The 22,743-nt window shown below is 40.3% G+C and overlaps 1 protein-coding gene across 3 annotated transcripts in view; it reads right to left on the bottom strand.

Moving 5' to 3' along the window:
• Positions 1–22,334, bottom strand: part of SERTAD2 (SERTA domain containing 2) — a 117,757-nt gene extending 95,423 nt beyond the window's left edge. For 2 of the 3 annotated variants that reach the window (XM_086700994.1, XM_086700995.1), the window contains exon 1: positions 21,550–22,334. The gene's annotated coding sequence lies outside the window, so the exon portion shown is untranslated. The remainder of the gene's footprint in view (positions 1–21,549) is intronic. The other variant, XM_086700992.1, reaches the window with a different exon arrangement.
• Between the last annotated feature and the right edge of the window lie 409 nt (positions 22,335–22,743).

Genomic DNA, 22,743 nt, shown 5'->3' with positions numbered 1-22,743 from the left:
GTCATGATCTTGCTGTTCTTGAGTTCGAGTCCCACATCTGGCTCTCTGCTGTCACCCTGTCAGCACAGAGCCCGCTTTGGAGGATCCTCTGTCCTCCCTTCTCTCTCTCTGCCCCTCCCCCACTCATGCTCACTTGGGTGCATGCTCTCTCTCTCTCTCTCTCTCTCTCTCTCTCTCATGAAGTAAATAAGGCATTAAAAAAAAAAAAAACTTGTAGGGACAACACCTAAAGAAAAATCTGGTGCTAACAATCTCAATTTCATTTGCTTTTCATTTACTTTTAATCTTTATACTTCAGCTTCTCAGGGATGAGCAGCATTTTTCTGAAATGTTCCAAAGTGGTCACAATTGTCATTTTTTTTTCATACAGCTAGAAGGTTATATAAGAAAGAGCTTCTTCATAAATGTTTACAAAAGACTGAGACCAAATCTGGGTTATCCATGAATCTATCTGTAACATTCCTAGTCTGTTTTTCAAATGTCTGAACACTTAGCACTGGGTGCACCTTACCTTGGATGGAGTCTCCCAAAGTAAATCCCACACTCCTGCACGTCTGGGTCCAGCACAGGGCAGATGCTCAGGAATGTCTGCTGGAAGCTCAACTCCAATCAGCTCCTGGGATGGGACTATAGCCTCTGCTTGGGGAGGTGTACTTTTTTTTAAAAGAAAGAGCACACTGGTCTGGGTCTGGGGAATGAGTCGTAACTCTTAGTCTCTGAATTGACTAAAGTTGCACTTTCCTTATGGAAGATATTTACTCTAGATTTAAAAAAAAAAATTGTACATTACACTGAACAGTACCTAAGGTTCATTCTGCACTACCATTCTGATTCTAAGTAAGAATTAAAAAGACTCTTAAAAAGAGTCTTAAAAAGAATTAAAAAGACTTTTTTATCGGAGTATTAACTTCAAAGTCAATCAAGACGCTGCCCATTGATGATATTATACGTGCTCCTACTTGGCGCAACAGGAACTGGTCGCTAACCTGGATTTGCCGACTGTGGTTTTCTGTGCAGAAACGGGAGCGAGGGGTGAGGAAGAACAGGGATCTGGGTGTTATCAAAGTGCATATTCCTGGTTTGGTGAAGGGAATACCGGAGCAAGGGGTCAAAAGACAGGGATTCCAGTCTTGGCTCTAGTACTTACTCCTATGTGCCTTGGACGAGCCATAAATGCTCAGAATTCTGCTCCCCATCAGAAGAGGAAAGAGCACGACTCACGAGGTGGCTGTGGCTGTGGCTGTGGCATAGGACAATGTCCCTGAGGGTGCTTACAAACTGCAACGCACCATACACATCTGCGTGGTATCATTATTTGTAACAAATCTGCCAAAATACTATTTTTCAACCAACTCTGAAGTGTTAAAATAAAAAGCTAATGCTCTCATGAAAGGTTAAAATTAAAACTCTCCTTTGGTTTCTGTTCATATCATATTCGCCATGGAACAGACAGCAAGATCATTACGTAGGAGTTAAAATCTAAGCCCCACCTGGCGCTCCCGCTGCTCCCCGCCACTGACTTCAGTTCTCGAACATCTGTGCCCTGCCCTTCCTACTATTTGTCTACAATTACAAACAGCTTCTTGCAGCGATGAGAAACTGCACTGCTGCTAAATGCTAAACTGGGACACTTCGGGCACGCTTTCTCAACTTCAAGCTGGCCGGGCAGGCCGTGGGCGCGGGCTTCCTGGGGCAGCGCCGGGGAAGCCCGCGCTGGGCCGCTGCTGCAAAGGTGGCTCCGCTCGGCCGCAGACCCAGACTCACCGCACAGCAGAAGTGAGAGGCTTGGCCTGGGAGCCGTTTCTTACTCCTTATTCTCGGTCACCCACAGAAGAAGGGGAAAGACGGCAAAAAGGCGGTCACTCTGTTCTCCTTGTTAAAGCAGATTTTACGCACTTCAGCTCTATTCCTTCGGCCCGCCGTAATTTGAAAAGCCGGCAGCGTCAGCTTTTAAAGGCCAAACTATTTTTTCCCATTTGATAAGATAAAATGCAAAATAAACAACACTTTTGGTTCATTTTACGTGATGCGATAAATTACATTTCTTTCACCCCAGGTGTACTTTTTTTTTTGGGTGTATTTTCGTCAACTACTGTACAGACGCTACCTTACAGAGGTCGCCAACATAGTTAACTTCTGATTACCACCACCTCATTTTAAATTCATTTTTGAGGGGCGCCGGGCTGGCCCCATCAGTGCAGCATGCGACTCTTGATCTCGGGGCTGTGAGTTTGAGCCCCACACTGGGTGTAGAGATTACTTAAAAAATAAAAAGTCTTTTAAAAATCATTTTTGAGTGCCTCCTGGGTGCCAAAGTGCAGTTTTAGACAGCAGCTTTTCTAAAGATTGTATTTGCCTGTTTAATACATAGTTTTAGCCATTTTTCTGTCAGGGTTAAGCTAAAATCAACATCAATTTGCATTCCCTAAACACACACATCAGAATCAGGGGAGCTGGCTCAAGGTGGGGGAGTCAGCAGAGAAGTTAAAGTACAAGTAATTTCTCGTGGATAAGTCACACATATTTAAACACCCTCCCTGCCTATTCTTCTTCTTTTTTTTTAATGTTTATTTTTGAGAGAGAGAGACAGAGAGAGAGCAAGCAAGGGAGGGGCAGAGACAGAGGGAGGCAGAGAATCCCAAGCAGGCCTCCGCGCTGTCAGCACAGAGCCCAGAGCCCAATATGGGGCTTGAACTCACGAGTCATGAGATCCTGATCTGAGCCGAAACCAAGAGTCAGAAGCTTAACCGACTGAGCCACCCAGGTGCCCCCCTGCCTATTTATTCTTAATGTCACACTGAAAAACCAACTCAAGAGTCACAAACAGAAAACCATGAGTTATCTACAAATCTAAAGTATCCCCAAGCCACATATGCAACTGTAAGTCATGGAAGGTAAAACTGTTCTTTTGCTTTTTGTAACTGCCTGAAGTGGGCATGTGAGAAAAACAACTATTTTACGTAACAAATAAATTATATTTTTACCAGTGGCTCAATCCTCCCCTCCTTCCCAATAAAAATCTAACTTCTAACTAATAGAACGGTTCTTTCATGTTGGTTTTGTCTCTCCCAGTTAACAACACAAAAGAATTATAATCATTCATTCTCGCAATTCTATGTCACTTTTGGAGGCCAAATGAAAAACAGGATCATCTTGTTAAATCTTTCCAATTACACTGGAGAGTGTAGACTTACACTCGATTTTTCAAAAGGCTCTCTCTGAGGCAAGGGAGTGGGTTACCTTATTGTCAAAGAGTTCCCAAATGTATCAAGACTCTATCTGATTTTCATGCACAGATGTCTTGACTGGAAAAAAAAAAAAAAAAAAAAACTCATAAATCATCACCTCCACACATTTTAGACAGGAGGGGAAGTAACAGATTCGAACAGTTAACAATTACTAAAGAAGCGATTTAACATGGTGGAAAGACAGACAAAACCGTGTTTGGAAAACCTGAATGTCCATCCTTCCACCACTTGCTCACTTTTTAATTCTCTGGACTTGAGTCAGCTCATTTCTAAAACAGGAACAACTCCACTTCTCCTGCTCATCACACAGGTTTCTTGTGAGGATTCTCTGTGCCAGTTCAAGGATAAATACCTGACCGACAGCTTTAAAGGGCTCGCCAGGATCCCGGACATTAATGAACCTCCCTGCATTGCATTTACTCGAGCGTGGCTGAAGATGACCAAAGCCAGCGACAGGCCTTCAACAGTTCTGCCCATTGAGAATCTCTAAAGTGGGTCCGCTATCACCACTGCGTGGGGTGACGTCAGGCTGTTGTTTATAGGAGAAGAAAGGCTGCCAATTTCCACTGAGCAGAAGACCGCAGTGGCCAGCCTCCTTCAGCTGCTTGTGAGCAAGAATGGACTCTTTATGTGTGGCATGTGTATACATGCAACGGTTCACTGGGGGTGGGGGGACACCAAAACATGAAAACTGCTTTGTATGTGCCTACCAGCACACGCTTCAGGTCTGGGGTTTTCACTAAGACGACTCATCAAAACTGATCAAAATGCAACTTTCACTTTTGTCACTCTGAAGAAAAAAAAAAAATGCCACTCCCAGAAACCTCGTTTGATTTTCTAAAGTAAATTTTATTTTTAAAGCAGAACAGTCAATTCTTCTAGTTTTAACAGACTCCTCAAGTTCGATGAACAATCACTAACAGAAAGAATTACACAAGATCTATTTCAAAGCACAAAATATGTTCAGACTGCACTAACCAAGTTTTATAGGAACGACTTCAATTTCGGAGTGCTTGGAGCTGCTTCCTCCTATAAGTTCAGGAAGTACGCACTCAAGTATTAGCATACACCAACTGAATCCACTTTGGGGAGATGCTTTGTTAGGTCTGTTACTATCAAGGAGAAAAAAGGTCTGGCTTATTAATATATGCCCATTCATGAAAGTTCCTGGCAGAAAGCAACCTTACGTTAAATCAAATTTAGAAGGGCAAAAGAAAATAGGGGTTGCATTCATTATATTCTTTCTTCAACTATCCATCACCTTCTGGGACACCAGTCAAATCAGGAATAATATGGCAACAGATCATGTTTATAACTGGCACTGAAACTTTACTTCAGACAATAAATCTAGTGTATAGCCTAACATTTGAACACTGAAGAAGAAACGTGGGAAATACTTTTGGTACCTGAAGATGTATTTTCTTTGGTCCTGTTGTGAGTATAGCCGAAAAGAAGAGAAACTGCGGCTCAGTAACAAATGAGGTTGAGGACTGAGGACAAATTCTGAGTTCTGTTTTTGGCTCTGAAACTGATGATAGTATAATGCAAGGTCAAACAGTTAGCCAAGGTGAGCCTTACCCTCAGCATCTGAGAAGTGGGGACGATAACGGCAAATACTAGTTTCCAATTTTTAGGAAGACATAAGAAAAAAGAAGTCAACCAGTGAAAGCCTTATGTAACATTACATTACCTTACAGGAATTAGAAAATAATAGAAACATGGTCTGGGAACCCAGCCTGATATTGGCCAACTCCTTTGAGAGCTGGGGAGGAAAACGTGCTAAACAAGTAGGAAGTGTTATTAGCACTTCTTTCAATTTATGGTTAGACATAACAGTAGCATGAAAAGTATGGCGCCAGTTCAACTTTTTTAGGGCCAGTTCCAGCAAGTAACATTGGCCACATATTCTTAAATACATCAAGAAACCTGAAAGGCCATCCCTGGGCTCCTCCTCAACATGAATGATTAAAAAAAAAAAAAAAAAGGATGCCAGAAAACCTTGTAGAAAACCATGGAAGCAGGTATAGATTATACTTGAAAATGGCTATTTACCAGCTTCATTTCTTCATGTAGTAAAGAGCACCTGAACACACAAGTCAATGATGATGCAAAACAATGATAAGATGGTGGCATGCAGGAACATTAAGAGTCTAACAGCCACAGATGTTTCACGATTACAGGAATTTTACTGACCGAACAGAGCAGTGATTACAGCAGAGCTTGCCACATCCTGAATCGGTACAAAATTCATGAACTTTATTTAAAAAAAAAAAAAAAATTTTTTTTACATTTATTTATTTTTGAGAGACAGAGTGAGACAGAGCATGAGCAGGGGAGGGGCAGAGAGAGAAGGAGACACAGAATCTGAAGCAGGCTCCAGGCTCCGAGCAAGCGTTCAGCACAGAGCCCGACCGCGGGACTCGAACCCCCGAACCGTTAGATGGTGACCTGAGCCAAAGTCGGTCAGTTAACCAACTGAGCCACCCAGGCGCCCCATGAACTTTATTTTTAAAAGAAATAAAACTTCACATAAAGTAAAGCAGCCAACTGATACGGAAACCAGCAAAAGCCAACATTTCCCCCTATCCAACTTACTTAAAAATTCTAAAGTCAACTATTTGGGATTTATTTTTTTTTTTTTTACTCTTCCTGGTTGTCAAATCGGGAGGATCACTATAAAGCAGTTATAAACGCACACTGAGAAAATGAGCGCGCATGAAGAGTAGATAGTTATCACTGGATTGACCAAGTGCCTGAGTTTCCACTTGACATGTCAAGGTGTAACTGTGTTACACATGGTAGCAAAACATCATCCGCTCTGTGGCACACTATTTAGAAAAGTCATAATATACTTGCCTGCCATACATTTGCTTCATAAACTGCCTCCTTGGGAGTACAACAGGTTCCAAGAACTCGATACACTAATGCTCACAGGTGACTACTGAATCATTTCAACTTCAAAGACACACCTAATAAAAGGAAACTCATCAGTTCCATCTCAGTAACTGACTGAACGGGAGAGAACTGCTCTTTGCCAAAAAAGTTCTCGCGCGTCATAAACATGTCTCCTTTCTTCCCATCACATGATGGTGTGCTGAATTTATACTAATACCTGCATCCAATATTCAAAAGTTAAAGAATAAATATTCCAAAGTGCATCTCATTTTGTATTCCTCAGGTAAAAAGCAGGGATACTGCTAATTGGAAGGTCACCACTTGGAACAAAAACCAAACTGAAAGCTTTCAAAAGAGTAATTCTCACACCAACAATGCCTACAAGTGTGCAAGTGGCTAATAAAAGATGAAGCAGAATAAACAGACAAAAGGCTTCCACTTTATTTCAGGAAATGGCAAATCCATTTTTAAAAAACACTTTCTTATTCATACGATTATTCAAAAATAAAAGTCAGAGTTTCTGCGAAGGAAGTGAAACCTAGGTCACCGGAACAGTTGCCAGCAGCCATATGAAATGATTAGTAGATCACACAAACAAAAAGTGGTAGCCACAAGCAACTCTCCTCCATCACCCCAACAGAGATTCTTTGCCCATCTCCCCATCCAGTCATCACGCGAGAGCAAAACATTAAAAAAAAAAAAAGGTGTGTGTGTGGGGGGGTGGTGCCTGGGTGGCCCAGTCAGTGAGCATCCGACTTCGGCTCAGGTCACGATCTCCCAGTTCCTGAGTTCGAGCCCCACATCGGGCTCGCTGCTGGCAGCGCATAGCCAGCTCCGGATCTTCTGTCTCCCCACCCCCCCCCCACCCCGCCCGTCCTTCCCCGGCTCATGCTGTCTCAAAAATAAATAAAACATTAAAAAAAAATTTTTTTTTAATTTAAAAACCCAGTCAAATGCCTCTATGTGTCTACTGATGATCCTAAAACAGACCAAAGAGAAATGCTTCCGTTGTCATCGCATTGCTCGGACGGTGCGTAAGTACCACAAAGAACAAAACCAAAAATTTGTGACCCGTGTCAGTGTAGCGCACTCACCACTTGGTAGCGTGTCAGCAATAACATGTGAAAGGAGCTGCTGCGAAGATGCTGAGGAGACAGGCGCGTTCCTGTACTAGCAGGTTTTCATGCTCAGCTGGGAGAAAGACAAGCTGCGTCACCAGCAGAGTCCACGACTCAGTCCACAATAAAACTAAATATATGGCTGATTACAAATTTTCTGACAATCAAGCTTTTTCGACCATAACACAATCCCAATAATATTCTCAAATGACCCTGTGCTTGTGTCCCGCTGCAAATTTTTAAAAAATTACTTCTCAAAACTCAAGTTGACCAGTAAGTATCCCCAAATACTTCGTGACTCAGTCACACAGCATATAGCTAAAGAAGGATAAACCGAATGGCATAATGCTCAGTATGGCTAAATGGACTCATGGCCCTGAAACTTTCTGTGGTACTGGGTCTTTCAGAAATAATAACAAAAATGATTCTCCAAGTATAATCCCTTTTCTGAATAAGTTTTTAAAAGCTCCTGTAAAGGGGCACCTTGGTGACTCAGTTGGTTAAGCATCTGACTCTTGGTTTCGGCTCAGGTCATGATCTCACAGTTTCGTGAGTTTGAGCCCCATGTCAGGCTCTGGGCAGGCAGTGCGGGGCCTGCTTGGGATTCTCTCTCCTTCTCTCTTGACCCCTTCCCTGCTCGTGCTGTCTCTGTCTTGTTCAAATAAGTAAATAAACTTTAAAAATAAAATAAAATAAAATCTCCTGTAAATATATTTTTCTTAGCTGGGCAAGAATTTTTCACTGATCATGTTGTGATTTTCAGTCAAAACAAGAACTCTATATGAAAAGTGAAACGATAAATGACTTGGGACAAAAGCAGTTTGCCCTTAGAATCTATTCCAGACAACTTTAGACCCCTTACATAAGAAGCTCCAAGACAGAATATAGAAATGATAAAATCAGAAAAGAAACAAAGACAAAGCTCTGGCAATTACTCTATCATTAAAGTCCTGGGTACTAAGAGGTGGATAACGCATGGCTCTCCAACCCACTATCACTTACATTTTTGTTCCATTCTCTCAAGAAGCACAGTTGAAACATTTCTCAGTAGGGAGGTAAAAAAAGTTGAGTCAATCCCAACTGCTTAGCCTTCATTGGTTTTTACGTGCCTGACGGAGTGTCTGAAGACAAGAATACATGCCAATCCAACTACTAATCCCAGCAATTAGCATGGCCAACTGTATAGCTATGAACAAATGTTTCCTACACATGACTGTTCACATCATGGCAAAGCCAGCCTTATTCTAGTTAGGAAATTAAATTTTAGTTTGAGCTTTTGGATCTTGATCTTTGCTTTCATTTCATTTCTTTTTTTAACACTGGGTAGTGGAAATAAAAATAAAATCTGTTATTAGATGGGAAACAACAGCCATTTCACTTTTCATTTTAGCCTCTGAGCCACTGGTAGCAAACCTTAACTAAACAGTAAAAGCATTTGTTACACAGCAAAGGGAATCCTGTCCACAAAACTTTCCGGAAAAGGACTAAAATTAAAAATCTGCCCCAACAAAACCAAGCTTCGTAAGTTATAATCATATATCACCCTTTTTAAAAGTAACTAATTCGAGACAATGCAATACAAATTTCAAATTTATTTTTTCCCCCAAAACTCTAGCACTTTTAACTAACGTTATGGCCACAGTGTCCCTTATCTGGCTTCTTTAATAAAATTATGATCTGTATCAGAGTTCTGCTTTGATTGTGCTGCTTCATAATTAAACGTATAAGAAACATCAACACACATTTAAATTGTTCCTTTAAAAAAAATCTCTCTGGCTGAAATGATTCATGCCAGCAGAAGGTTTGAATTATGAGGGAACCACTCAAAATCTGACCATTTTCAGTATTCAAAGAGCTTACTAGACCAATAGATACCTCATCAACAAAATTAAAGACAAAGCAAAAAAACTGTGACTAAGACAGGATAAGCCTAGGTCCAGCATCTTCCAAGTCAGGAGAGACGCTCGGCTTGTCACTGTTCTTCTATTCCCTAGCCATCCATGGAAGTTCGCAGGAATTAAATCTTCTACTTGAGGGGTCAAGAAGGAGCGGTAGCTCCCCTTCAAAAGAAATCCCATCGTTTAGGGAGAAAATTCAAAAACAAAGTGATGATCTTCCCATGTGATTGGGCTGTAATAATTTTGCAGAACTTCACAGGTGTTTCAGAAGTGCTTTAGAAATTCCATAGGGAGAACAATATGACAACTCTTCTTTACGTATTTTGAAAACGGCATGCCTGAACAAAGACCCTCCAGTGTTCGCATATATCGGAAAACATGACTTTGGAAGATGACTTTCTCACAGTGGGGAAAGGAAGGTTCAAGACCAAACTATCAAAAAAAGATCTGCTGGTAAACAAGATTTTTTTTTTAGAAAGTAAGTTCTGGGGAAACCAGAGTGGCTAAATGATGGTTAGCCTAGATCTGCCCCACGTATCAAAGACCTGGTCTATCCTGGACAAATAAGATACTATGTTTCAAATATAACATTTTATTTTGTTGACGTTTTCACAGATCATGGTGCACGTATTTTAATAAAAGGGGAAAACCTATTTCAACTTTTTTGTTTTTACAGATAGTGAAATTAAAGATAGTTTTTGTTCACATTGGATCTGGATCTTGATCTTGATAAATATGTACCCACTGTTGACAGTTTCCCTTCTCTGGCTTTGCAATAATATAAAGTGAAGATGAAATATGTAAGAGAAAATAAGATGAGCCAAAATAGGTTAATGGAGGGTATCTGACAAATCTGAAAAGTTCACCTAAAATGTTTTGCCTAGGGGTGCCCGGGTAGCTCAGTCAGTGTAGTGTCCAACTTCGGCTCAGTTCATAATCTCACGGTTCGGTTCGTGAGTTCAAGTCCCATGTCAGGCTCTGTGCTAACAGCTCAGAGCCGGGAGCCTACTTCAGATTTTGTGTCTCCTCTCTCTCTTCCCCTCCCCCACTCTCATTTTCTCTCGCTCTCTCTCTCTCAAAAATAAACATTAAAAATGTATTTAAAGGGGCGCCTGGGTGGTGCAGTCGGTTAGGCGTCCGACTTCAGCCAGGTCACGATCTCGCGGTCCGGGGTTTCGAGCCCCGCGTCGGGCTCTGGGCTGATGGCTCAGAGCCTGGAGCCTGTTTCCGATTCTGTGTCTCCCTCTCTCTCTGCCCCTCCCCCGTTCATGCTCTGTCTCTCTCTGTCCCAAAAATAAATAAACGTTGAAAAAAAAAATTAAAAAAAATATATTTAAAAAAAAAAGTTCTTCCTTACATGCTGAGGTGAGAGTACACAAAAAAGACCCGTTAAGGGACAATCACTTACACGCGCTTACTAGTGGGCAGTGCAGCAGTGTCAGAATTTTCTCGAAGATGAAAAGGAGAGGAAAAAAATAGAAATTCCCATCATTAAATTATCGGCTTTGTATTTGTTGCTTTACCTATTTCATGTCAGTTGATAACCACAGAGATAGACATCACTGTTCCCATTTTACAGCAAAGAAAACTGGGATCTGGAGGAGTCCTGGACACTGTTAGTGGTACCCAAAGTCCATTCTTCCCTTCTTCTCCTGAAGAAAACCCCATCCCAAGGTACTGGTCTGGAAGTGGGCAGAGATGTCCAATCAGATACGAAGACAGACAGCCCACACCTGTGAAAAGGTTTCTGACTTCCTCTGAATACCGTACTGTATAGATGTGAACCACCTTGAGGAAGAAGCCAAAACAGAAGCTGGAGCCAACAAGGCATCCAGTGGAAAGATGCTGAGTACCTGAACTACAGAACTGACCAACATGGAGCCTGTCCTGCCTCTGGGTTTCTTGTGAAATAATTAAATTTCCTGATCACTCCAGTGAGCCTGAAGGTAGTTTCTGACACTGTCCTAACTGACACAAGAGTTTTATTTCTCCAAGGTCACCAGCAGTAAGTGGCAGAGCAAGTGTTTGAACCAACATTGTTCTGGCTTGAAACTGGGCTTTTTCCACTAAACCACACTGTGGCATGAACTTTGACAAGTGTTTTTTCTCATCATACGATCATGCGATGTGAGAGCTAGGAAGGATCTTACTTCACCATATGTAGGAAAATACGTTTACCTCATCAAAACGATTTAAGCAAACACAGAGGAGAAACATATTATTGGCAAGAATTCCCAGGATTTCATATTCTGAAGAACTTCTCATTTCATATGCATTTAATTTTTAGTAGAATATGAATTCACATGCCTTTAATAAATGGAATTGAGCTCTTAAAGAGCATTCTAAGTTATTGTTAATTTTCTTAGGTGTGATAATGGTATTGTGGTTATGGAGGAGAATGTCCTTGTCCACAAGAGAGGCATACTGAAGTATTTAATGGTAAAGAGTCACAGTGTCTGAAACCTATTTTCACTGGTACAATAAACTATTACATGTAGAGAAAAAGAGAGAGAGAGTCATAAAGCAAATTACTGAGTTTAGGTAGAGGAAATATGGGTGTTCACTGAATTACTCTTCCAAGTTCTCTACATGTTTGAAAGTTTGAGTGTGGGGGAATATGATGCAGAGACAGTGTGGATGTTACTGGAATAACCTGGGGACTTTAAAAAATACTTACAGGAAGGCCTCACCCAGGATTGTGGCCTAGGCACAGGTAATTCCAATGTGTACAACTAGTATGGTGGAAAGAGCCTGAGCTTTGAAGTCACAACTCTAATAGTCCCAATCCCAGAAAGACAGCTCTGAAAATTTTTCTAGGCTATGTTTTATTCATGAAAAATTGCCAGTGTTTTAAACTTAACATAAGCATTAATCCAACAATAAAGAAATTTCCCTCAGACGTATACTGGGTGACACAAGAAATATTCAGTTAATAAACCATAATTTTAATGAAACATATATTAAGTCTTCTGTGCATGGGGCACGAAGAGAGGAGTTGACTTAGTTCTTCCTAAACAAATCTACTCATAGAGTCTATGGCTCAACATGCCAAAAGTTAGTTTACAAAAATGAAAAAAAAGAAACAAAAAAACAGAGAACAATATTTAAGAAGAAGCATTAAGTAATTTAACCTCTCTTAAGAAAAAAAAAAAAAAGGTCTTACTAAAATCACGTTCTTTATTCCATGCCAAAGATGAGTCATAATCTGTTAAACTATAAGGAAAGGAGGATTTCTTGAAAAACACACAACTCCAATTCTCCAAATTCAAATTTGTGTAATTTACTTAAAGATACTCCAGTGAGCCTTACATACGGAAAAAAGCTCTCTAAGGTCCCATATCTAAATTTCAGCTGGAGCAGAGGCCTCCTCAGTTCTATTTGTCTTTCTTAAAACATATGTGTCTGGGGTATGGGATAGAGGTGAATAAATGGTAGATAAAATAGAGAAATAAAAAACAAATGACAAACTTTAAAATATAATTCCTATAATACGGATTTTATCTTGAAAATATACCTTATGACCTAGGTGGCTTTTTAAAAGTTTTACTGATATACAATAAATGCACAGATTTAAAATGTATAATTTGGTAAGTTCTGACGTATGTATATATCCCTGAAACCATCACAGCAATCAAGAAAATGAACATAACTATCCTAGAATAGAATCAAATAGAAGTGTGATGATTCTTGTCCAGATATAGTTTTCAGGAAAAGAAATCCTTCATAGAAATTGTTATTTGAAACAACAACAACCACCACCACAAAGAAATCTATATACAAGTGTCCAAATAGTTTCATCAACAGACAAAATACACATTGAGGCTTTGGATTTTTTTTTCCCCCAATTTAAATCTAAAAGACAACAATGGATGTTATTCCATCTTAGATTTAGGCCCAAATAAACAAACAAATATACTCTAAAAACAAAGAGACTCTTAATACTTTCAAATGTCCAGGGAAATGAAAACAAAAGTCATGGGCACACAGCATTGTTTGAGAATTTAAATACACACACATATCAGGAATTTTGGCTAATTGTGAAGCAAAATAATTTAGAAAGATTGTATCTACATATTATAGCAATACAGACTTCCTAAATTTGGCAAATTAGCCCATCTCACAGGCAGGGCTGTTTCAGGCAAAACTAAGGAAGAAAGAGTGCTCTCCAGTAACCGCCAAAAGGCTCTTTCCTCCCTTCTTGGTGCTTCTTCTGTTTCTCAGGGAACACCCCTTCTTTACAGGACCCTCATTAATATATCAGTCCTCCCAAACCTATGGAATAATTTTTGGCCTCAAGAACCTGAACCATGTCCATGGTGTGTCTATATACATTCCATTCTCAAGTGCAGAGTTTCTGCTTCCAGCAGGCATAGCTAGTGAATGCAGTAAATGGCTAGGATGTATGCTCTATTCCCTTTCCTTCCCCTTCCTTGCTGAGCAGTTGCAGTAGCTGGAAAGGGGACTTCACTACCCTCAGGTGCCTAAGGCACAAAGAAGGCCTGCTAACCATCTTTGCCCAAAGTGAACAGAAAAGATGGATTCCCATGAAATCGAGCCAGGCATGTCCACTTGACCTAGGACTCAGCTTACTGTAGCAGCCTACAACAGACTTCCCATCAAGCTAAACCCCATATTGCCTAATACAAGAGATTTAATTTTCATGTGGGGATCTTCTGTCTCCCCAAATGGACTGTGAACACCGTTATGAACAGGTGTGATGTCTTACTTGTCTCTGATACCCCCAAGTACTTGGGACATGTATTAAGTATTTATGAATAAAAATTTAAAAATAAACATCATTATAATACATTATATCATACTAATGCTATTTGTACTGTAAAAACACTTAGATATATCTACTTTAATATCTGAGCTGGAAAGGTACACTTGAGGGTTTTGTTTGTTTAGGAAATTACATGGTTTTGACAATCATGGAAACAAAAAATTAGTTCTTTACATATACTAGACAAAGCAAACTTAAGATTTTCTTGTTAATTGTGCAATATAGCCAAGATGACTACATTGCCATTGTGCAATTTTCAGTGTTACACATTTTTTTCAGGCTCTGTCACAAAGAAAACAAAGCAAAGGGAGAAAACAACTTTAAAAGTATAAAGAAAACCAAGGAGAAATTTCAAACAGTATCCACTGTCAGGTTTCCCAGGGTTCATAAATGAGGATGATTTCATGATTTCTAGTGGAAACATCCAACAACATTTTAGGTGTTTAATATTTCAACTCAAATTCAAATTGTACATTCAAATGGAGTTTCGTTTTAGGAGTTAGGATTCCTTTTTTTTTTTTTTTTAATGTTTGTTTATTTATTTTAAGAGAGTGAACGGAAGCAGAGGAGGGGCAGAGAGAGAGGGGGAGAGAGAGAATCCCAAGCAGCCTCCATGCCCAGCACAGAGCAACAACATGGGGCTTGATGCCACAACCGTGAGATCATGACCTGAGTCGAAATGAAGAGTTGGACATTCAACCGACTGAGACACCCAGGCAGCCTCAGGATTCTTTTATACCAAGTCGAAGGACATAAAATCCATACAAAGGAATCTTACCTTTTTTTTCCAATTGTTATTACACAATGTTTAGTTATGACTACTTCACATAGTAAATAAAAAGCTCTATACACACCAGAATGGTTTGGAATGTAATTCCTACAAGGACGAGAATATTTGTCTCTTTTCTCCACTGCTGTAATATATGTGCCTAGTAAAAGTAGCTGGCACATAGTAAGTGTTCAATAAATATCTGCTGAATGAACTGAATAAATGAATAAATAGAAGCTAGGAATGAGATATAGGTGTACAAAAAAAAAATCAACTTTTTTCTATAAGGTACAGATTTCATAAAATGCAATTTCTGGAAAACTCTCTTATTTAATCAACTCTAAAATGCAGTTTATCTAATCTTATATTTTAATTGTTTAAATAAAAAGTAACAATGGTCTGCTTGTTTTCTAAATCAAAAGGAGGAGTCATTTTGTTTAATCAAACTGAAAGGTTTCCTACTACTGATGTCTGAATAATGTCAGGTATTTAGAGAAACTATTACACATTCACTCCAAATCAATGGATTTGGGTCCTTAGGAAACTTTCTACTCAAGGGATTTTTATGTAAATCTTTTTTGTTTAAAAATACATATTCATTTTCATACCCTTTGATTTTCTGGGTGAAAAGAAGCCTTAAAATCAAAACAAAAGTTAACTCAAAGGGATACATTTCATTTGAGTTGAAGCCATGGAAGACAATAAAGCTGATGGTTACTTTACTAGGAACCATTAATCATTCAACAATGGTGAACCCTGGAAAACCTCACAGTGGACATGGTCTGATGTTCTGTCTGGTTTTAAGGAGTTAACAACAAAACAAAACAAAACAAAGGAGCTGCTCTTCCCGTCTAACTCGATGTTCTCAGGCCAGCCACCCCCGAGGTGGTCAGGTGGCGACGGTCATTGCTGAGACAGCTCCAGGACTCGCCAGCGCACTGGGTGCGGAGCGGAAGGAACACAACAAAGCTTGGATGTTTAGATGTTTCAAGGTAACGTGGACAGAAAAATGCTGTGGGTATCCTCCAATGAAAGAAATTAGTAGAAAAATAGTAAATAATGAACACATCACAGTTTTCCCTTTTCACCATCCCACATAAACTAAAACTTGGTTTTAGGTTTACAAAATGGCCCCTGAAGTTTTGCATAGATAAGATGATCAGAGAGCTCCTCTGCTGAGATAAGGCAAATTTTATAGAGAGAAAATTTTACATTTTGCCTCAGTCTCATAAGAGCAGGCTGAACTAAAGTGAAAACCCCTACTCCATACCTTATGCAGAGGCAAAGGCAAAAGAGAGCTAAAGAAAAAACGTGCTGTGATGGGGGAAAAGAAAACAGATGCAAAAAGAAGACAGAGCAAATGAGAAAGATGCTGCATTAAAAGACACACAAACTCATGTGGAAACACTAAGAAAATTGAAAACAATGGTAGAACAAAGGGAAGGGGGTTGCGAAAAACAGATCAAGTTTAAATAAAGGATGGGCTGTTTTAATCATTTTATTTAATATGTTAAAAGTAAACATTCAGTACTACAGAGTTATACAGACCACCACCCAAGATTACAAACATCAATGTAGACTTTAAATTCAAAAGTGGAAAAGAAATCTGATCGTTCCAAGTTTCCATCAGTTGGAAGCTGAACAATAAGGACAAAAAGACAATATATTTTTAAAAGTTGCTTTCTACTTAACAACCTTGCATTTGAGGATCATTGTTCCCTATACTTAATATTAAATGGGATGAATAATATTTCTCGTATGTGCCACTCATCTGAATAGGTCTTACTCTGAGTACACTAGAATTTCATTTCCACTTAAAAAAGTGACATCGTGAGGTTGTGACAACTCTTCTCTAATAACCAGAGAGGAAACGCTAAATTCAAAGAAACTTACATAATGTGTTAACTCCAGCTTTTGACTTTTAAAGACTGTTAACTCACTTTTAGGGACAAGAGGGTAAAAAAAACTACTTCCATAAAATACAGCCTTTCCACGTGTGTCTTCACTCACCTTCCTAAATAAAAGATTAGCTGGAATATGAGAAATCTTCCAGGCCAGTGTACATATTCTGAATTGTGCACATTTCACTGCATTCGAGGTATAAATTAAATGAGCAAGGGAGGGGTCCTACAGCCGAGTAATCCTTTTGAAATTTAAAAGTAAATAATGTGATTAATCTTTCCCTTTGGATATACTTCTAATGGAATCTGATGTATCTGAGCTTTTTTTTTTCCTGAAATGCACGTGCAGGTTTTACAAGTTTTCACCTAATAAAATGTGTTATCTTCTCAATACGTAGTTTATTCTTCAACATCAACATCTGCTATAACCCAGGATAAAACAAAACTCGGTGTTAACATTAAAGTCCCATTCAATTAAACCAAAGTTCCTTGCCTCTTTAGGAGTTACCTTACATAATCTTGTGAACACACCAATAAGAAGTCTCTTCAAATACAAAGTTAAAAGGAAAAACGCCCTTCAGACAAACAAGCTAAAAGCTTACAATTTTTAAATAATGATAAACAAATATCCATTTCTAAATCCTAATGTTTATTTTGTATTTGCTTGCAACTTGTCCTTCTCTAATGCTTTTAAAAAGCACTTATAACCCCTGCAACGTTCTCTCTGAGTGAGGGCAGGGTAACTGCCTTCTCTCTTCCCGCTGAAAAGGATAAGAACGTGAACAGTAGTGGAAGTGAAGTGTACCGCTCAAGGTCACGTGCCAATCAGTAGCACTGCTCAGTCTAGAACTCCATGGACCTCGATTCTAAGTTTGTCAATAGATAATGCATATATTATTTTCCTCTCCTTTGGATCACTGACAAAGCACACAGTTAAGCATTTTCCTAATGTTAGAGGACAAGGATAGAAATCACAAGTCCTAAAAGTTATTTCTATCTCTCTTTCCTCTTCTTTCCATGCAATTCTTCATCAGAAACACTGCTTCTTCAAAAGTTGGAGACATCACAAACATCTGTAAAATGCTAATCAATATTCCAATGCCTTCACAACAGTGTTAAAGAAAAGAGATATGAGGTGCGGAAACAATGTCATGCTAAAATGTATCAAGCGAAAACAAACCACTTTGCATCTCACAGACCAGACCCTTAAGTGTAGTTTCTAAGTGCCCATAACTTAATGTTTTTAAGTTCCATCTGAGATTGGTTGCTTTAAAAATATATGAACAAAAAAGGGCAAGTTTACTAAATTGTTTTAGCCAATAAAAATGCAATATATTCAACTAAATTGGGTAACTGAACAAAGGACCCACACTGTAGTAGACGGTTCACATTTTTGAAAAGTTTTAGTGAGTTCGAGCCCCGCGTCAGGCTCTGGGCTGATGGCTCAGAGCCTGGAGCCCGTTTCCGATTCTGTGTCTCCCTCTCTCTCTGCCCCTCCCCCGTTCATGCTCTGTCTCTCTCTGTCCCAAAAATAAAAATAAAAACGTTGAAAAAAAAATTTAAAAAAAAAAAAAAGAAAAGTTTTAACAATGTTATGAAACACTATACACTTCTGAGTAGATTAGTATTCAGATTTCTTTGCTGAGGATATCTCTTTCATGAAAGCTATTTCTTGCATTTTATAATTTCAGAGAGCACAGTAATTAAACTGCATTATATTGACAGGTAAAACAGAATGATTCTATAAATGAAGCAGCTGGAAGGTCCCATCAATTTTGCTTATTTAAAAAAATATATTCTCCCATTGTGTAATGCCTATTAAATGTGCAGTCAGGTTTAAAGTTTAAGTGTTTTACCTCCTAATTACATATACCTCCTTTATGATTCCTGTTACACTATTTACTACAGCTATTTCAAAAGTTAATTATTTATTAAGACTGCTCAAGAGAAAGAGTCTCACTCTTGAATGGAAAGAGAAATAAAGCTTTGGTCCTTAAGGAAATGATACTACTTTATTTTCACAGTGTTGACTTGAAAAATTTTCTTTATTATTATTAATTCTGAAGCCAGTAACAACATCACATCATCATCTGGGACATCCAAATTAGAATCTGTATAGTTCATGTTAATTGCAATGACATCCAACTTAGTGGCAGGAAAGTGTGGGAGTCAGAAAGTTTTACAATAAAAAATGGACATGTCAGATAACAAAGAAAGACATTCAACATGTACTTTTCAGACTATTTTAAGTTTAATTTTCAAAATGAGAAATGTTTCCTTAATAAAACATAAGTTTTACTATAATTCCCCTTATTTACTCTCAAGTTACAAAAATAATAATTAAGAATGTAAAAATTCAATTCAGCAATACTAATAATAGCATTCTCCACAGTATCACTTATAATGTCATTCAACTACTCATAAACAACTTGAGAATAACAGTATTTAATTCACTATACAGCATTCATTAAGCTTCTTTATATATCCAGCACTCTGCTAGGCACCAGAGATTAAATTATGAATGATACACTATTCTTACCCTCAAAGAGCTTTTTCTGTTTAGTAGAGGAGAAAATCACAGGTAACAGCAAATGTGTGATAGGTACCATTATAAGAGAGTTTTACAGTCTGTTATACAGTCATACAGTCTGTTATGTATATTTAAATGAAAGAGCGATCAACTCATCTAATAACTAAATTTCATAAAGACTCATATAAACTCTGGTTTAAAAGTATAAATTCAATTAAACATCATGCATATGGATAGGAATTCTGCATATTTCATGATGGCTATAATTCTCTATCGTTACCAAAATTTATTTCTTTTTAAATTTTTTTTTTAATGTTTATTTATTTTTGAGACACAGAGAGACAGACCATGAACGGGGGAGGGTCAGAGAGAGAGAGACACAGAATCTGAAACAGGCTCCAGGCTCTGAGCTGTCAGCACAGAGCCCAACGCGGGGCTCGAACTCACGGACCGCGAGATCATGCCCTGAGCCGAAGTCGGACGCTTAACCGACCGAGCCACCCAGGCGCCCCACCAAAATTTATTTCTAAAAAATATAGTCATCCATGGTTCAAGACAGACAAGAAACACTACACAGAATTAAATTCGAAAAGATGTACCAAACACTAGTCAAGATCTTTGAATATATGAATTCATTCCGACCTCACAATAACCCTATGAAGCAAATGCTTCTATTATTCCCATTTTACAGATGAGGCATCTGAAGTTCACTTGACCCTGGTCACAAAGATAACAAGAGGAAATTCTGGGACCTGAACTAAAGACTGTGGTTCTGAAGGCCATACTCTCAATTTCTACACTAGACATCCTCACTGCAGATGGTGATGATGAGGGACAACACCCAACACTCTGTGACAGGCACTCTCTTATTTACCTTTACAGCAACCCTTTGAGGAAAAGTCATCCTTTCCATTTACAAAAGAAAACTGGCACAGACCGGGTTTGAAACTTGCCCAAGGTCAGACAGCCCTCAAGGGTAGGCGGCAAGATTCAAACGCAGGCAGCACAGCTCCACTGTGCTATGAGGTCTCTCAGTGATTCAGTCTTAGATTCAAGAAAAGGGCCCCAAGAAGAAATTTATTAAACAATTCCAAAAGGCTTTGTATAAGTCTTCCTGAAGCACTTTGCAAGGTTTTGGGGCTTATGACAAGCACTTCCTTACGACAGCATTTACATTTGAGTCAACATTACTACTTTGGGTTGATCATAAACACATTTCTGCTCTTTAAAAAGAAATCTCTGTAGAAACTTGGCAGATTTCAGTACAGGAACAATCTATTCTTTAAAATTAAATTTAGTAACAACTTATTCTGGTTAGTCTGAAAGAGAAGGAGAGAATGAACTACTAAGAGGCCTTTCTCATACTTTAATATTTCAAAACATGTTTGGTTTGGCCTAATTTGAATCTTGTGGACAACTAGACCAGACCTTGATTCAAAAAAGGTACTACCATTTTTAAACAGGCTGAATTCTCAAAAGTGACCTCAGATGCCAATTCAGAGTAACTATTTTTCATAATTTTTCTCCTATCTCAAATTAAATATTAAAGATCCATAAGGCAAGATTCTCATAAAGCATACATGGGCAGCAGGTAGGTGTACCTTTGAACCACCCACAACCAAGAAACCAATTAAATTTTACAAAATTCCATAGCATGACATTGTTTAAGAGCAATCAAGTATACAAAAGACAGATATCAAAAGAAAAAAAAATCCATATTTATCCCACTGTGCCCAGTGCCTGAGAAATAAAAAATTCTGTGTTGTATGCCTCGCTTGAATAGAGGGGAGAGAAAGATGAAGTGTCAAGCTGGATTTCCACCTTACCTTGCACTCCTCCAACAGGTTCAAAGACTTCATAGTCTTTCATACTGAAATCATATTTTTTTTTCAAAAGGGAACCCATAAAACTATTTTAAAATAAAAATACTAAGCCAGGCCACTAGACAACCTGTCTTCCCTTGCTCTATCCCCACACATCCAAAATAAAAATACCTTTTGCTTTGCCTTCATTAAATAAAAGTTTAACTTTGATTTAGAGTAAAATGTACCCATTAGACGTTTTACACTTTTTGCAGGTTATAGAGTCTATTAGATCCCATCGCTGACTATTACCGCTCACTAAGCATCCTAAGACAGAAAACATGCCATTACCGCTCATTTTATAAGCGTTATAATGCCCCGATGGTGGAAGTCTGGCAATACCTAGAAATACAGCAAGGCTGGTGAATAAGGAGTCGAGGGGCGGGGGAAGAGAGAGCGAGGGAGGGAGGCAGTCGCCACCTCAAATCCACGCCGGACCAGGAACCTCCAGCCCACAACGTGATCCCTGCCCTCCTCAAAGTGGACCGGCTACATCTTTCCAGATCCCCCCCCCCCCAAAAAAAAACACCCAACACGGTACTCACCCTTCTGCGAAGAAGTCGGCACCGGGTCCAGCTCCGAGTCGGGTCGGGGTGGCAGCGAGGGAGGGGACGTCTGGGCAGTGGGCGGGGGGTGTCGGTGCGTCACTCGAGTGCAGGACGGTGAGTTCGAGGGGTGGGAGCGGAGAGGAACAGGGCAATCAAGTCACGGCCGAAAAAGGAGGAGAAACGGGGGTGGGGGTGGAGAGCCCCTTCCCTAAAATAAACCCACCGTTTCCTGCGACCCCTTACCCCAGGGAGGGAAAATAAATCAGGGGAAATAATAGACTGACAAATTTCTAAAACGACGAGGAGCGAGGAACAGACTTTAATTTAAAGGGGGGAAATTGAGCGAGGGCTGGAGGGGAGACAGAGAGAAGTGGCTCTGGATCTATCCCATGCCTTTGCAGTCCCCAAGCAGAGGAGGCTGGCAGAGGGGAAGTTGCAGCGGCTCCTGAGGAGAGGGAGGAGGAGGAGGTGGAGGAGGAGGAGGAGGAGGAGGAGGTTACACCGTAACAAGTACAGACAGACAGCCATGGATCAGAGGGGCGCTGCGAGCAGGGGCGGCCGCGGCGGGGCGAGCGGCGGCGGCGGCGGCGGCAGCACCCCCTGCTCGGCTCGCTCGAGACATTTAATTGGATTGATGGGTTGTGCAGTGACTCACAGACTTTACAGAGTCGTACAGCAGTCCCCGCCCAGCTGGACAGGGGAGATGCGGCGGGGACGGGCGGGGAAAGGGGGCCGAAGAAGAGCCGGGAGGGGAGGAGGCGACTGAGAGGGCGAGGCGTTGGGGGGGCGGGGAGCGGAGCGGAGAAAGTGGCGAATGGCAAATCCCGCCGCTCCGACGGGCGTGGGCGTCGGCCAATCACGACGCGGCTCCATAGGCGGCTGGCTTCGCCCCTGGCCCAATGAGTCTTCTAAGGACACTGCCGCGAACGGGGCGGGGGAAGTGGAGTGGGGGGTGGGGAGAGGTGGGTGGACGTTGAAGTGGGGGGTGGAGGGAAAGATGAGGCGCCGGAGACCGGCGGAGTCACTCTGCCCTCCTAGCTCCAGAAGTGCGTCTTCCGCCAATCCGAAGGCTGCGTGGGGGTGATGGACGCAAGCGTGTGACCAATGAGGAGGAGAAGGTGCCGCCCCTAGCCGGAGGGGAAGGAGTGGGCGGGCCAACGCCTTCCCCTCCCTCCCGCTCGGTTCGGGTCA

The sequence above is a fragment of the Puma concolor genome, chromosome A3 (genome assembly GCF_028749965.1).
Source record: "Puma concolor isolate L17-30 chromosome A3, mPumCon1.1.hap2, whole genome shotgun sequence".
Lineage (NCBI taxonomy): Eukaryota > Metazoa > Chordata > Mammalia > Carnivora > Felidae > Puma > Puma concolor.
Note: the sequence above shows the minus strand (reverse complement) of the source record. Positions and strands in the feature narration are given on the sequence as shown.